This window comes from Acinonyx jubatus, chromosome A3, assembly GCF_027475565.1.
Source record: "Acinonyx jubatus isolate Ajub_Pintada_27869175 chromosome A3, VMU_Ajub_asm_v1.0, whole genome shotgun sequence".
In the NCBI taxonomy this organism is placed as follows: domain Eukaryota; kingdom Metazoa; phylum Chordata; class Mammalia; order Carnivora; family Felidae; genus Acinonyx; species Acinonyx jubatus.
This window is the reverse complement of record NC_069388.1, coordinates 59,004,294-59,020,087: the sequence shown is the minus strand read 5'-3', so window position 1 is coordinate 59,020,087 and position 15,794 is coordinate 59,004,294. Positions and strand designations below refer to the sequence as shown.

At 40.6% G+C, this 15,794-nt stretch overlaps 1 protein-coding gene and 1 long non-coding RNA gene across 11 annotated transcripts in view; one reads left to right on the top strand and one right to left on the bottom strand.

Moving 5' to 3' along the window:
• AFF3 (ALF transcription elongation factor 3) overlaps positions 1-15,794 on the bottom strand; it is a 568,021-nt gene that overhangs the window by 96,663 nt on the left and 455,564 nt on the right. The window lies entirely within an intron of this gene.
• LOC128311178 (uncharacterized) lies at positions 5,635-11,294 on the top strand. The gene is made up of 3 exons (XR_008289265.1): positions 5,635-5,895; positions 7,466-7,524; positions 10,180-11,294. It is a non-coding gene; the product is annotated as an uncharacterized LOC128311178 (long non-coding RNA).

Here is a 15,794-nt window from a genome sequence, read left to right as displayed (position 1 = left end):
CTGAATTCCTACTGTGTAGAAACTATTATACTGGCCTCCAGGAGGGACAAAAACAAAAGCAGAATAAGTAGTCATCGTCTTAGGGAAGCTCAATCCCTAGGTAGGAAGTCACTCGGGGGTCCAGAGATGACTTGAGGACACTTAGGAAATAAAATGCAAATGAAAAGGTTAAGGTAGGACAGCATCAGGAAGGTGCCCATCTGAGGGACAGCTAATGGCTGGTGGATCAGCAGCTCCTCAAACAGTGCCTGGAACTGTTAGCAAGTGCTCAGTAAATATCTGCTGAGTAGATGTTAAATGAATGACTCAATCAGGGAATCCTTTTCACTGAAATTTAAGCAGAACTTTATTAAAAAAATTGTTTTACATTTATTTATTTTTGACAGACAGAGCACTAGTGGGGGAGGGGCAGAGAGAGAGAGAGAGAGAGAGAGAGAGAGAGAGAATGAATACAAAGCAGGCTCCAGGCTCTGAGTTGTCAGCACAGAGCCTGATGTGGGGCTTGAACTCACAAACTGTGAGATCATGACCTGAGCTGAAGTCGGACGCTCAACCGACTGAACCACCCAGGTGCTCCAGAACTTTATTTTTTTTAGTTTATTTATTTTGAGAGAGAGAGAGAGAAAGAGAAAGAGGGAGAGAGAGAGAGAGAGCAAGAGAGAGCAAGCAGGGGAGGGACAGAGAGAGAGGGAGATAGAGAATCCAAGCAGGCTCGCTGTGTCAGCATGGAAGTCTGAAGTGGGGCTCGATCCCATGAACTGTGAGATCACGGCTGAGCCAAAATCAAGAGTCAGATGCTTAACTGACTGAGCCACCCAGGTGCCCTTGAGCAGAACTTTAAAGACAAGGAGGGATGTGGGCAGGGAGAAGATGTGTTGGTCATACTGGAGTAGGAGGTAGAGCAAAGGCCTATCCAAGCCTCTAGCAGTGGTTCTCAACCAGGACACCCCTTACTCCCAACCCCAGAAGTGTCTGGAATTGAGCAGGGGAGTTTCTTTGTATTATATTCATGGGGGGGATTACTACAGGCATTTAGTGCCTGGGGTCGGGGATGCTAAAACCTTTTAAAGATCAGGAAGTTCACTTATACGGTGAGGAAATGTCCCCTTAAAATGACAAGGGTATCTCTACAGAGAAACACTGTAGCAAAGTAGGAATGAAAGTCAGATTTGAAATAAGTGACACAGGGAACATTAGCCTCTGGGCCTGGCAAAAGGAACTGAAAATAAATGAGTAAGAGGAACTTAGATAATTCCCACAAATGACATAACCACATTGATTTAAGAAAAAAAAAAACTTAAGGTCTGTGAAACTGGGAATTGAAAGTCTTACATTCTGGGAGAGGTTTTGCTATTCATTTATATGGCAACCTTGAGTCTGGCCCTCAACCTATGTCTGTTTCCAAACTGCCCTCTCCTTCTCTGAAGGGAATGATGAGGGAGCCAGTTAGTCACTGTCTAGGCTACTGAGGACAGTCTAAGGGGTTATTGCCTCCCCCTTCTCCCCTGGATTCCAGCAAATTAGGGCCCAAATGTCCTGGCATTCCAGTGTCACATAATCAGTCAAGAGAGAAAAGAAGAATATCTGCACAGCTTGTCTTGGCGAGGACAACTGAGGGAGTAGAAAGAGGCATGGGGAAAGAGGTGAGAAGCCTGAGGAAGACTTGGAGCCCAGAAGCCCCCTCTGATACCTCAGAGGACAGGTATTTCCTTCTCTCATGCTCCTTTCTTGGTGCTCTCCCAGAGGGCCAGCCCAGGAGCATGCCCACAAAAAGCACCCAGCAGGTGATGGGCAGCCATCACTGTTCCCACGTTTGTCTCCTAAAGGGTTCTCTTATCACTCATCAAGATGGCTTTCACCTTTGGCAGCTGTACTTGAAAAGAACTTAACTCTCTACTCTTGACTCTGGCTAAATGCACAAAAAGAATTTGGAACTCCCCAAAGGAAAGATGGCATGCATTATTAGTACAGTCTCTTAACATCATCTCAGCAGGAGGCACTGAAGACTGACTCTTCCTGGAATAACAAAAATCATAAGGGATGTGACCAAAAGTTCAACAGAAATCTCTAACATGGCATCTGAAGTTTCCCCTAGCCATGGCAGTCAATGTTTAAAAAAGTGTATTGATTCTTTTTTCTCCTGCCTCCAAATACTTCCTACTGACTTTTGTGGTAGGGAAACACAGTGCTTTTTGATGTGAAGCCTATAAGAAAGTTATTTAGAGAGCAAAAGCAAAAGCAACACAAAAACTGAGAAACTCAGCTGTTCAACCATCACTGGAGTGATGCATCCCAGGTGGTTGGCACCTGTTGAGAGCAAGTCCATAGGACTGATGGTGACTGAGATCTCTAACAGAAGCTGAATTGGCGGCTTGGAGCAGGGGTTTCTTTCCTTTACCAGATGGATGTGATGGTGGAGCCAAAAGGTTTAGACATATGTCACAGACATATGAAGGCTTAGACATCAGTCATCCCAAGTCACTAAGCAGTGTCTTTCTGTGACCGTCACTCTCCAATCTGTCCACACAATGCATGTTACCACCCACTTAACACTGCGGTATTTAGCATCATTGATTGCCTGCCCCATTATTTTCAATGCCTGGTTTTGATTATGCTATTTAATTTGCAGTTTATTCTACATCATTAAAAACTTTACAGAGGATGACTCATCATCCATCAAGAAAAGAGATGAGAGTATTTTAAACATTTTAAATAATTCCTTGAGAAAATCATAGCTTTATGGCATTAGATTGAAATTGTATGTCATATACCAAGGCAAAGACCACAAAAAAAATTTTTTTTACTGCCTCCTCTCTTAAAAGTAGTTTGGCTTTTGCATACTGTTTTACTTCACTCTTGGAAAATAATAAAATAAATAAACATTGCAATTAAAGAGCAGAGAAAAAAAATTACTTAGGTGACTCATGATTGAAGCCTGAAAAACTACTCATAGTAAACTAGATGAATTGCCCAATTTCCTTCTTTCAAGAGTTGTACATTACAGCGACCATATATTTCTCTTCCTAAATCATCATCTCTTCTCGTAACTTTCCTCTTATTTTGTTCTCAGCAAAATAGGTTGAGAGGGTTCAGAGAATACTTCATTGATCTTTCCTGAGTTCATTACTCATTCACGAATGACTCTGAAGCATAAGTCTATGAGACAAAACAAGCTTTCCACCAGAAATAATAATTTTCCAGGTTCTCCTCAAAAGATGACATCTTTTCTCTGTCTTTATTACAGCAAGTTCAGTGTTTTGGAACATAATCAGTAGACATTCAGGTTTCAATGTATGCTAAATGAATTACCAGTCAAAATCTGTTATTGAGGGAACTCAAAGAGGAAATTAAGTGCCCTTCTTATAATTGGGTTGTGCATAGAACAAGTTTATGGATATTGAAGTGGGGAGGAGAATGAAAGGAACAGGCTGAAATTCAGCAGGGTCTCAGGATGATCCAATTTCTTTTTTACTTGATAGAAACAGAACTAACACGTGGACAGCTCTGTAATTTGGTCTGAAGTACCTATGATGTACAGTTACTGGGCTCGGCTTAGGTGACAGGCAAAACAGACAAAACCCTCACCATATTGTAGTTAGGGTCTAGCGTGAGTCAGACATGAAAAATTAAACACACTTAAACATGCTAGATTACAAGGGCTATGACTGAAATGGACAGGTGCTATGAAACAGAATATGAAGATCTCATTTGGAATGAATGGTCAGGGAGGGCCTGCTAACCAAGTAAAGCACAAAAAATCTGATGCTTGCAGGATAAAGAAGTTACTGAGCCAGAGACATGGGAGTGGGTGGGGAAGGAAGGGCTCCTGGCAGGGAGGACAGTTTGGGAGCAAAGGCTTGAAGCTGGCCTAGTTCCTTGCTCAGTTGCAGAACTATATGAAGGACACCATGGGGGAGCTCAGTGAGAAGTGGGGACAGGGGCAAATCCCAAGGGCTTTGGAGGTCAAATTAAGGATTTTGGATATTATCCATAGGGCAATAGGAGGTCATTGAAGGATTTACATTATTGGAAGATGGGTGAAGGATATATGGGACCTGCTTGTACATTCTTTGCATCTTCTGGTGAATCTATAATTGAAAAAAAAAAGCAGGGAGTGAGGCAATAAAACTGACATTTTTCAGGTATCACTCTGGCTTCTGTGCGGTGAATGGATTTGAGCAGGAAGGGACAATGTTTGAGGCTGTTGCAACAACGGAGGCAGGAGAAGGGCAGGGTAGCACTGGAGATGGAGAGAGAGACAGTTTGTGTTATGTTCTGGAGGCGGAGCTGAGGGAACTTGTGATGGGTGGGATGTGGCAGACTTGGGGGGGGGGTGGGGAGGACATCAGGAAAGAGTCCCAGGCTTCTGCCTTGAGCACCTGGTAAGCATGAGGAGCCACTGATCAGGATGGGCACCACTGGTGCAGGTATACGGGCAAAGGTAGATTTTAATTTCGGGTGTGTGAAATTCAAGGTGCTTCTGGGATGTTCCAGTGGAGAGGCTGAGTAGATAGCTGGATACATGAGATTGAAGCTGTTTAAATGTCAACAAAGTATAAAATATCAATAGCTTTTTGGCAAATAAGTCAAAAGGAGATATGTGACTGAATTTTTTTGGTCTACAATTTGCTCTCCTTCTAAGAGAAGTAGGTTGAGGATTCAACTGGTTAGAATACATCTTTATTTCCCCATCCACATGTGAGTGACCTCCATCTTTTCTATGAACAGTGTCAGGTTTATTATACTGACAATAAAGCAGGTACCTGTGCAGCAGTGATTTTAATCACTGTGCTTCACCTGTGTTAGGATGATGTATCCACATTCAGCTACTTGAAAAAATACCATAGCAGATAATCTTAGTTCATCTGTGTTTTGCTGTTACTGATGCATGCTGTGAACTTTAGACTGGATTCATGTATCTTTATGGGAATTCTGTCTAGTAAGGCCTTACTTTTTTCTTGCCATTTTTCTTCAAGTTGAGACTTGTATTTATGAATTTGTTTCACTGCTTAATTTCCTTGTACATCTCTTAACACATTTTATGTTTCATTAACTTAACTTTTACGCTGTTGACTTTCCATTTGAGTCCTAGTTGATGAGTCTCTTAACTTTTTATGTTGTGAGCTTCTTTGTTGCTTTCAACCCATTTGGTAATATATGCAAGACAAAGGAAAGTCTTACTCTCTTCAGTTTTCCCTCTGTAATAATGAGCATTGTGCATTTTCAGAAATGCTGTCTAGGAAGTGTTTTGTTCAGTAGACTTTGACTCAGGCAGAGTCAGGGATGAAAGTGTAATTTATGATCCAAATAAGAACATTTTGGAGAATGAAAGGGGATGCTCTGCAGATAGGAGCAGGGGAAACAGGAGAGAACCCTGCTCTTCTGGGCACACTGGGCTGTGTGGCTGCTCTAATAAACATGAGTCTGCACAAATATAAATGAGATCAGGATTAGAAGACAGAATTTCAGGGGCTGAGGAACTTGTCAATAAAGAAAACAGACAGCAGAATGGGGTCAGTAGCAGACAAATCACTTGGACTCTTGTTCCTTTAAATCAAGCCAATGCTTCTGTCATTTTCCCATTCTCTTTCCAGCTGCTCCTCTATTTAGATTCTGCCTTTAATCTGAGGTCTAGCTCAACCTTTTTATAAGTGCTCCTTGACCACTCATGCTTTTGTTGACCTTCCTCTCTCTGAACTCCTAGCCCAGAACATGGATTAGCACTGGGTTCTTTTCTTTCTGGGGGAGTTTGCCATTTGTTTTGTGAGAATTCTCATCTTGGCTCCTCCAGTTTCTTGAGGATCACTGAAGGTGGAGACCCTAGTCCATTCCTCCTCCATCTGAAAGGGCTTCCCGGCAACTGACAACACTTGCTGTGGGATTCACAGGCAGGGGGTGAGTAGGTAACTTTTGGAGATGACATATTGCCACTATTTGCCACAGAGCTAATCTAAGAGACTTGTTGAAATACATTTTAGCTTTATATTCTTTCTCTATTTCACTTTCTTTAAAAATTAGGGTATACTTTCCTCTTGGAAGAAAGTTTGACTAGTTTTTTCCCTCCACACGGGATTGCTTAGATTTATTTATGTCTACTGGAAATTCCATAAAGACAACAACAAACATTTATTGAGCATCTACTCTATCCCATGGAAAAGGCTGATTAGGGTTGACGATATCAGTGAAGTTGGGCTGTATAACGTTATCTCATAATTTGGATCCTGTTACCAACTGACTGATTTGGGGGACTTGTCTGAGGTCAGATTGTCAGTGACAGTCCTGATTTGGCTATTTGAATCTTCTGAGAGGGATTAAGAGAGACATGCTTGTTTTCACTGAGCATTTCCTGGACATAATGCTGGAGATAAACTCACTGGAGATAAACTGAACAATTTGTGACATCCACTTGCAGCCCCTTTTGCCTCTCTGTCCTGGGGGCTTTTGCCTTCACAAATGAAAACTCTGGGGCAGCCACTAGGAGTTGGGAAAGAGAAGGGAAAGGTGTGGGGACAATGTGAGCACATGCCATGGGTGCTGTCCCCCATTCACAGTGACTGACATCAGACTCCTCCCAGAGGGGTTGTGGCTCCACTGAGGGCCTGGAAGATACAAGGCACCCTAGACAGTGTGCCATATTGACTGCTACAAGGGCAACATTATGGGTCAGTGGCTTCCTGGAGGAGATCTGTGGGACAGGTATGGTGTGGGAGTGGTAAGAGGTCAGTGTGGAGTGCAAGGATAATGGTAGGAAGACCCATGGCCATGCATGAGGCTAGTAGCATTCACCACAATGTTGGGGGTAAGGTGGCGGCTGCAGAACTGATACCCAGCCCCAAGTGAGGTCATAGGAACAACCTGCGCTTCAGCTGATGTGGCATTGCTGTCCCACGGCAAGTACTTGCATCCACCGGGGGCAGCTGGACACTTACCCCATAAAGGGCCAGACTTAGGGAGGCTAGACACTAGCTCCTTGAGGACAGGAAGTAAGCCCCAGTTACATTATTGAACAACCATGGTACAATGTCTAACCAACAGCACAGGGCACACAAATGCTTGGCAAATATAATGTCACCAGATGACCAAGCATACTGGTACCTCTCCTGAACGCCTAAGGGATGAGGGATTAGTCTTCATCTCTTTCATTCAGTTCCATCTCATTCCAGAAGCATTTGTGCAGAGAATGAGGACTCAAAATTGGCAACTGAGCTTTAGTCTTTAACACAGATTCTAACATTTATTCAAGATTCTGTTAGTATAATTGTAAACTCAGTGTTCCTTTTTGTTTGTTTTTGTTTTAAAGGAATGAACAAGGCAGTATTTTGCTTTTAAACAGCCACCATCCTTCAATTGTCAATTACCCTCTTCAATAAAAGGATCTGACAAATCTTTGCTGTGCTATTATTTTGTTAGAAACAAAACACTTTCCTTATAAGAAATTAATCTTTTTCCTTGTGGTGTTTTTCAGTAAAAGTTTCTATCAAGGTACTAAATAAGGGACCATTTGTGACCCCTGCTGGAGACGTGGTAAGTTATCAGTCTCTACCCTTCTGTTCCAAACATAAGTATTTTCTCCTCCTAAAGAATCTTTCTCCTCTAAAGAATCACAAATTTAATTAATCCCATTAACTGGGGCTTGGTTCTCTTGTTACCTGTGTTCTCACAATGTTTCAGTTGCCTTGGGAGAGAGGTGATAGACTCATGCAAATAACATGTAATATCTAGCCCTAAACCTTCAGATTTCACATATCATCTTCATTGTATGCATGCCATACATACATCAGGATGTATGTTTAAATTCCAGGCTTCTAATTTTTATTATAATTTTCAACTGTTTTAAGTGGTATGTGTGCAGTGGAGAAAAAATTACATGTATGTAACAAGCAAAACAACAAACAACAATAATAAAAACAAAATAAAAAACAACCTCCATTTCTCCACTGGGATGATAGTTACCATTAGCAATTCAATGTGAATCTATCCCTATTTTACATGTAACCCAAATACATCAGGGCCAGTCTTGGGGCCAGTCGAAGAATGGTGTTTCACTGGAAAGAAACACGAATATTCCATGACAGCCTTGAAAAGTAAGGTAAATAACAAAGCCTCTTGACAAGAGAGGGCTGGGGAGCTAGACTGTAACACACTCTAAACCCCATTCCACTTTATCAGTCATCTTTTCTAAGTCCCACACGGTGTGGAAGTGACCCTGTCTCTCTTCTCCTCTCTCTGCCTCCTTCCTGCCTCCTCACACTCTCTTCTAAAAATCCAGACCTTCTCCTCTCTTCTTCCTCCTATCTTCTGGCTCTATTCTTCTATAACTGCCTTTTCTGATATAAACCAATTTTTCTGGCCTCTTCCTGTACTCCTGTTCTTTCATAACTAAATAGACATTTTAAAAAGTTCCAGCAATGCAAAAAAATAATGTTCCTGGGGAGAAGGGAGAGAAGAGGCAGAAGGAGGGGAAGGACGTGAAAATGTGTACTTTAGTAGCTTTATAGTAATACATATATTAATATAAAATGTTTTCTATTAATCCACTTCAGAATTTTTGTCCAGTTACATTAAGATATTGAAACAGGGGTTCAGTAAGGGTGGCTTGCTCACAGTCACAGGTGGTAAGTAATGGAACCAGGCCACTGAAATACCACAGAGCACCCCAGTCCTGCTTCTGCCTCACTGCAGACTATTCCTGGCAGAGGGTGAAGGGAAGGGGATCAGATGAGTTTGGAATTCTGCCAGTATCAGTGTGAAGAGAACTGGTGGGGTGCTGAGTGGACACTAACACACACAGGGACAAGCTTCCTGCGGGGATGCTATCGAAGAGGAAGTGTAGGAGTCATCTTTTAGACAGGTGCTTGCAAAGGAGATAGGTGGGTTTTAGGTTTCTGAGACTGAAGTCTTTTCCTCAAGAAGTTTATAGATAGAAGCATATTGTTTATCTCAGAGCTTACCAGAAACTTCTGGAGAAGAATTCTTTTGACCTCCAGAGCTCACCATGACAGACTGCATATATAAAGGAAGTGCCTGCCTGGGTCAGGTCTAGGTAGGTGCAGAGATCACTGAGGATTCATTAGGCAAACAGGGCAGCCCCACCAGTGTGCAGGATGATGGTGGAATATCCAAGTGTGGCTGTCAATTCTCATAATGGTGAGAGTGAGTGAGCGAGTGAGTGAGTGTGTGTGTGTACATGCTTATCTAGCAGCATCTACAATTTCAAAGTGGAAGCAAACAAACAAGAATCACCATCATATCTGAGTAACTTGGAGATACTCTACAGGTAGTATGTGGATTTAAATGCCTGGTTATTGGGAATGGAAAGTTAAATTTGGAGTATGGAGTTGATGCAATTTAAGCCCTGCACGTTCTCCCATGGCTTTGTGGCCTGCTTATCATAGTTTTGGTCATCTATACGTTCCTAGAACTCATCTCACAGAACAATTTCAGCGCAGGGCAGACCATGAGCATGGCGAAAGATGGTGATGGCCTGTTAATAACTCTCACCTTTGGTACAGTAAGTGGATACTGGGTTTAGTTACTTCCTACTTTGTTGGGTTTGCCAAATACCTTTTAAAGCTTTTAACAAAATCCTTATGCTACCTCAACACAATGCTTTAGTGGAGACCCATTCATTTTCCACTGGCCTTGCTAGGTGTTTGATTATTATGAATGCAACTGGGGACTAAGTTGTGTGAGGTATAAATGTTACTTTGTTATTGTATAAAGACAAAATGAGAGTCACATAAATGTTTTGATGGTTTTGTTATAAATGTGACCCTTATTTCAAGAACCAAAATCTTAAATCTGGCTTTATGTTTCACTTAAACATCTTTTTCACTGAGACAAAATAGCAATATTTGAAGGTTAAAAATAGGTTTGTAATGGTTAAGAAAGAGTCTTATAATGGCACTTTGTAAACCAATTTTTTAACATATCAGAAAGCTAGACTGATTCTGAATGTGTTACTATTAGTATTAGGATTTTCACCTCTCAAGAGACCACTGCTTTAGAGTTTATATGTGAAAGTGCTTTCATATCTAACATGTTGTAATCTTACAACATACTCTTCCTTGAACTGCTTTGGACCTTTAAGAATGAAGTCCAAGTTGAAAGAAGTGGTACCCAGAGACACGATGAATTAACCTCCCCAGAGTGACATTGGGCTAACTTGCTCTTTTCTAGTGTGGAAAGGACTGTCTGGTGGCCTGGCATTTCTGGAACTGTCTGGTCTGCTTCTTAAAGATGGTCTTCTTTCACTCAGCACAACCTGTTGGTTGCAGATCTGGTCAGGATGGAACTGGCAAGTGCCAAGGGGCGCTGAATTACCACAAATGATTATGCTCCATGTAGAAACAACAGGCTAAGAGAGTCTCCTGAGAAAGGCTGTGCTATGAGATAACCAGCCCCACTTGGAGAAGATTTGGAAAAATACAAACAAAAAAAAACCTTTCCAAGTGCATATCTGGACCAAACACCTGAATGACTGTAGGTAAATCCTTTACTAAATGAAACTACTCAAGCCTGGATATGAATGATAGCATATACTCCAAGGAGCATCCACTCTTGAATGGTTATACTTCTGAAGAAGCTATTTAAGATAAAAACCATTAAAGTCACAGGACAAAGGACTATTCCTCTGAGTTAAATAGCTGCATCCTCTGGAGGGAGAATTCCACTTCCTCTGCCAACCAGGAGCTCTGCCGGCAGCTGTATTTGAGAAGAACATGCCTATCAACTCGTGATGCATGGCCTTTCTTCTGTTCTCCAAATAGAGAGTCTATTTTGTTGGTACTGATATCCGCCATTAACAAAACTTGGCTTAGTTTCAAAAATGTAGCTCCTCTATGAATTCTTGAACTTAACAAAGCAATGATTCTCTATTTTTGTGTTAATAGTATGTTTGCCCAAATTTAATGGATCACCTTTTCATTTTTATGTAATTTTCTCCTTTATTGCATTTCTGTTCAGGGCCTTCCAACTGAAATTAGTCACATCTTATGGTCCAGGTTGGTTGGGCACAACTAAACCTACATAAATCTCAGTTGGGTCCCCCACATGAGGTCTGAGAAAATATTTTAGGAGATAGGGTTGTGGGCCTTTGTACATCTGTGCTCAGTGACATTTAAATCAGCTGATAATTTCAATTTTGGAAACTACTGTTCATTAACATGAAACAAAAGCAATTACATTTTTGGATATCTCTACTTATGCTCATGATTTTCACAAATGTTTATGAAGAGTGGCATGATTTAAAAATACCATAAAATTGGCCATATTAAAGAAATTTTGCATTTGCTTCTGGTGACAATAAAATTTTATTTATAAAGTATGATTACTTAACTAAGTTTTAGGACTATTATATCAATAAAAACCTCCTGCCAACCATTTGAGTTTTCACTGACTAAGACAGAAGTTTCAAATACATGATTACTTCAAATACAGATGACAAAGACCTGACAGGAAGTAGTTATCAATGTGAGTTATTGCTGTTTCTATATTAAAAAGATACCAATTAATCAATATGATTAAATTGGATATTTAGCTTAGGGATAGCATTAATGCAAGCCTAAACAGAAAAAAACCAAACTATTCTTCCTTTTCTTCTGTTTTGCTATTAAGTGTAATATATGCTTTTGTGTGTGTGTGTGTGTATGTGTGTGTACACGGAGGGCAGAATTTTTCCTGGCATTTAAAATTTACTTTAAATTTTTGTGGTTAAATTATCATAATGAATATTACTAATGTGTCTTGCACGATGTTTGGCGCTTAGTAGGCATTCAAGATTATTCTCAGAATGACTATTATGTAAAAATTTTTTAGCTCTTGTTTGACTGCAAATAATATCTACAATACAGTTCATTTCTAATGTAGGAGAAACTTGATTTTGGAGCCTTGCCCCTCAAACCTGGTCCTGATTACTGCTTCAACTCCTGTTTATATAATTCCACACAAGTTTGGCAGGATTCAAGAGCACATACCAGGGTGTTGGCTTTTATGAATCTCCTGGGATGTGAATGTCAGGCTGACTGGATGAACTCTGGCCACAAATCCCAGACAAGCACAATGACTCTATTTATTCAGACTTGGCCGCCTGAATGCAGATCGACTCTGTGGGTAATAAATTTTCACAGGCCAAGAACTCCAGCATCAACCAAGCTGATCCTGAGAAGAAAAATGCACCCAGGGAAGTGGTGCTGGGCTGCACAAACCTCCTATGTTTTTATTCCACGTCTGCATATCATTTAGCTAATTCATTTGGTCACTGATAGACATGCACTGCCAATGGCTTCAGAGGTTCTTTTCAAAAACTCTGCTTTCTGTTATGCAATTGTCATATTAAAAAAGGAACAAAGGAAAAAATGAACAGCACCCATTACAACTGGCAATCTGCTTTTAATATGACACCCCAAACTGATGTCAGTTATTTTACCCAGTGGCCTCTACAGTAAAAAGCAGAGAACTGAGTAGGAATATTTCTGTGCTTCCCCATAAGAAACCAAAGGCAACAAAAAGCAATGAGACCTGCAGTTCGGTGCACAGAGCAATTTCACCTATAATCTTGACATCTTGATGCAAGGAGGCTTTAGACTTATTCCGAGAGGACTGGGATTCTTTTTGAGAGACACGATTAGTACTCCATGCATTAAAAATAAAAAAAGAATTGGCTTTTTAACTTGGAGATTTATGTTAACTACCTAGATATCTATTAAATTAATTATGCTCTCCAAATATTGATTGGGGGATTAAAAGGTAACTTTTCTTCATTGTAAGAAGTAAATTATGCCAGTAGGAAAATTTCCCTCTACAGATTACATCCAATGATCAGTGCCTGTAAAATTAAAATTGTCAGTTTGAGTGGATAAACCATGCTCATTTAAAGAAAAAAATGCAGTTACATAATTAAAATGAAAAGGCTGCCTGATACGTGTGGATAATGTAATTACTGGAAGCTGCAGGCACATATGCAGCCATTCAATCTGGATCCCGCTTCTTTACTTTCCCTAAGCTTATACATTTGTCATCTCTGAAACACTGTCTGCCACTGACACTCTCGGCTGCTCCTTGCTGAGAGTCTTAATCATATGTTCCTCTTCTTAAGCCTTAGCTATAATAATTTCATCTAGATATTTGCCGTGTCCAGCTTCCCAAGCTTACCTTAACTTGAGAGGCACAGCTCCGCTTTTTGCCAAATTGGGAGATATGGAATACAATTAATCTCTCCAAGTCTATTAAAAAAATTCCTTCAGTATTTAGTGACTTCAGGAATAATTTTGTCTTAAATCTTCTAATTTCTTTGTATTCTTACATGAAAACATTGGCCTTTGGAATTTTAAAACCAAGAGTTACAGAAAAGGGGATCAAACAAATTCCTACATGTATCAGTATCTTTCACTTGTCCAGACAAGCAAGAAAACTGATTCTCATATCATTTGTCTTAGTCCCAGTTCAAACCTTATCAAGTATGAAAATTATAGGAGCAAACATGAAACTATGCTTCTATTTTAATTATATCTCCAAATTTTCTAGGTAAACTCTGTCACAATCTCAGCTCTAGAGGTTACAGTCAAAATTCTGCTATCCCTGAAAGGGAAGGCTGTAAGAGAAACCCATTCTTTTGGTTTCAGAGGATTCTGTTTGAGATAAATTTTGGATTGGAGTTAAGATATAGGAATAAGTAAGGGGAACCTGGGCTTGCTGGGTCCCTCCAACACAGCTATATCAACATCCAATCATTTTGAACACCTAGGAAATTGATCTGAGGATTAAGAGAACAATCTGCATAATTTGAGGGAGAGAACATGGCATTCTTCATGCTCACAGCCCGGGCTTGAACTCATGACCCTGAGATCAGGACCTGAGCTGAGATCAAGAGTTGGACGCTTAACTGACTGAGCCACCCGGGTGCCTTGACCTCTTCTTAATCTACATTTTTTTTTTCAACGTTTATTTATTTTTGGGACAGAGAGAGAGAGACAGAGCATGAACGGGCGAGGGGCAGAGAGAGAGGGAGACAAGAATCGGAAACAGGCTCCAGGCTCTGAGCCATCAGCCCAGAGCCCGACGCGGGGCTCGAACTCAAGGACCGCGAGATCGTGACCTGGCTGAAGTCAGACGCTTCACCGACTGCGCCACCCAGGCGCCCCGACCTCTTCTTAATATAGCATTCTCTCAGGAGCAGGAAGCATAACAAGCTTTCTTAACACGCAAAAGGTAAAAACCTAGACAACATGACAAGATGGAGAAATTCTCCCTAAAAGAAAGATCAAGAAGAAACCAACCATAGCCATGGATTTTCTCAAAACATATATAAGCAATATATCTGAACAAGTCATAAGAATACTAGCCGGGCTTCAAAAAAGCATAGAAGATATCAAAGAAACCCTTGCTGCAGAAACAGATTCTGAAAATCTGTAACTTCAATATGGCTTGGTAGTAAGTACGTTTAAGAAGTGGCTATAGATATTTCCATGGAGACTGGATGGACCTTTCCTCCTAAATAGGTAGATTGTTTTTGCAATAATCTACAGCCACCTTATGATCTTGGGTCTTATGTTTTTGTTCTTTTATGTCAATACCTTTGATTTTGCATAGAACTAATTTGAAAAATCATAGTGTTCAATACATGAAATAAAGGTAGAGCAAAAGTTATCTCTGATACGGGACAACAAAGAGCAGGAAATACTCTCAATTCAACTCAACATCGTACATTTATTCATGTATTCATTCAGCAAGTATTTAGCACCTCTGCTGTGCCAGAACAGTCCCTGCCCCCAGGAAACTTCCAGTCTAATTGGTAGAGATAGATATTTTAAATTCTTTTTGAAAACATTTATTTATTTATTTATTTATTTATTTATTTATTTATTTATTTATTGAGAAAGAGAGAGAGACAGAGCATGAGCAGGGGGAGGGGCACAGAGAAAGACACAAACAGAATCTGAAGCAGGTTCCAGGTTCTGAGCTGTCAGCACAGAGCCCGACATGAGCTTTGAACTCACAAACCGTAAGATCATGACCTGAGCTGAAGTCGGATGCTTAACCTGAGCCACTCAGGCGCCCCGAGACATATACTTTAAAAAGTAAGATAAAACATAAGTAAAATTATGATGAGACCTAAGAAAAAAGGTTAGGATGATTGTGAGAAGGACTAACTGGGGAGGGGGAGGGTGGTCCAATTTAGATAATGGAGAGGCCCCTGAGAAAGTGAAAGTTATGTTGCGGTTCATCAGATAAAAAAAAAAAAATGAGGGAGGAGAGGCCTCTGGAGGCCCTGAGGCAGGTGAGCGTGGCTTGTTGGAGGAGATGAAAGCAGGCTCATGTAGTTAACGTGCCATGAATGAGAACAGTGTGAAGTGAAGGGAAAGAAGAGGGGTGAACCACACTGTGTAGGGTAGTGTTAGTCATGCAATGGGCTCTGGATTTTATCTCAAGTGAAATGGGAAACGTATTTAAGACTTTAGAGCAGGTAATGAGTTGATCTGATTTATATTTTTCAAAGATTGCTGTGAGGAGGTTGTACTATAGAAAGGGAAGAATATAAATAGGCTAGTGTCTACTTGATTGGTTTAGACTAGCCAGGATGGAAGGAGGTGGAAAGACTAATATTTAATTTTGGAGGTTGAATTTATAGGCCTTAGAGACAAAATTAACATCTAAGTGAGGAACAGGGAGTTGTCGAGGATGAACCTGGTGTTTCTAGACTTGAATAACTGGGTGTATGGCAAGGCCGCTTTTAGAAATGGAAATAATCACAAGAAGAATATATTTGTGTGTGGGTGGATAAGGGATGGCAAAGA